This window comes from Myiozetetes cayanensis, unplaced genomic scaffold, assembly GCF_022539395.1.
Source record: "Myiozetetes cayanensis isolate MyiCay16 unplaced genomic scaffold, myiCay2020 scf1, whole genome shotgun sequence".
NCBI classification, from domain to species: Eukaryota; Metazoa; Chordata; class Aves; order Passeriformes; family Tyrannidae; genus Myiozetetes; species Myiozetetes cayanensis.
This window is the reverse complement of record NW_026086604.1, coordinates 73,503,710-73,505,361: the sequence shown is the minus strand read 5'-3', so window position 1 is coordinate 73,505,361 and position 1,652 is coordinate 73,503,710.

Sequence of the window (1,652 nt, the reverse complement as noted above, 5' to 3'; positions counted from 1 at the left end):
TTCCCTAAGCGTTCTAACATTTGTCTTTTTTTAAGTTTCCCAGTACCCAAATCTGTAACTAATTATGCTAATTGACAATAAATTAAGTTAAATTCTGTGAGTTGAGTCCATTTCGCCCATGACAGTGATTTCCCTATCTTGATCTTAGCCTAAAAGCTTACTTGCACCTGTCCTTCCTGGTTTTGCCTGTCCTGCTGGTGTAGGAATTGAGCAAGCGAGCATATGTGTGGGTACTTGACTGTTGGCTGGGGTGAACCCACCACTGTCATCTGGACAAGTGTGACAATGAAGGAATTGCAAGGAGAACAGACCTTATTAAACTACATTTTCTGATTCTTGGAAGCCATCTACTGGATAGATAAAAAAGACAAAAAAATCCTTCATAGCTAAATGCTGTATTTGTCATCTGAAACTCAAAGGATGATAATTTTCAACATTTTTAAGACCACAGAATCACCGAATGGTTTGGGTTGAAAAGTATCTCAAAGATCATCTAGTTCCAATCCCTCTGCTGTGGGCAGGGACACCTGTCCCTGGACCAGGTTGCTCAAGACACAGTATATCACAATCCTGTAAATTACTGCCATGGGGAAAATACTCAGCTGAACATGCAAACTTGACTCAAAGGCACAGAGAGTTATTAGTTGCTATATGTGCTACAGACTTCAGCAGTTACCGCACACAAACTTGCACAAGTGCATTCAACTTAGTTGCCTCCTCATTTCAATAGAGTTGAACTACAGCCAAGAGCTTCACTAGAGAGGAAGGCGTTTTTGTTAATTGCCCTCCCAAGGCATTAACCTTTGAATTATGCAAAATTGGGATACGTCAGAAGATGAAAGCATCCAGGACCCATTCTATCTCTTTCATGTTTTTCATTTTTCCCTCCCAGCAGCACTGTTCATCTGGACAACAGTGCCACAGCTCCCAGCAATGCCCCAGCCATCCTCCTCACTAACTAGCCCTGGCTGACAGAGCTGACCCGAAGTTCTGTGGTTCGTGAAGAGAGATGCAAATCAGCCAAGCCTCAGGAAGAGAAGTTTTCTGCATTTATCTCCTGTCCGTGCTTGCTACATCATCACCTCCTGTCTCTGGGGCATGCGAGTTGCCTTGGAAATCTTCCGATAAATCTGTAAAAACGTCTCTGCGAGGCTGCCTGCTCCATTGCTGGCCAAGAGCAGGGTTGGGCTAACACCACGAGGGATGCTGGGAACATGAACAAAGGCCACTTAGTGAGGCAGCACCCTTCCAGTCCAGCAGCCACACCAGGCTCCTCTCCAAAATAATTTCAAGGGACCCTCAAAGACCCAGGTCCTGCTCTCTCACAAAACCAGGCCCAATATGGAAGTTCGTCTCCTGCCAGGGAGGCCTTCAAGCACCCTGAAACCCTCACAAGCCAAGAGGGAAGGACCAAGGCTTCTGTGGCACCAAAAGCCTAGCTTGACCTCTTCCTCAAAATCAGGAGCTTTTCACAAAAATGAAGACTCCAAAAAAAATTAGTGCTGTAATGGCACTAACATAACAGGGTCACTGGTGGGACAGCTGTAAGATTGGTGAAGTATAGAGAGACAGGGAAGTCCAACTACCGGCTAGTAAAAAAAAAAAAAAAAAAATCAGCAGGTCCTTTCTGTGCTTTGAATGGACAAATGTTT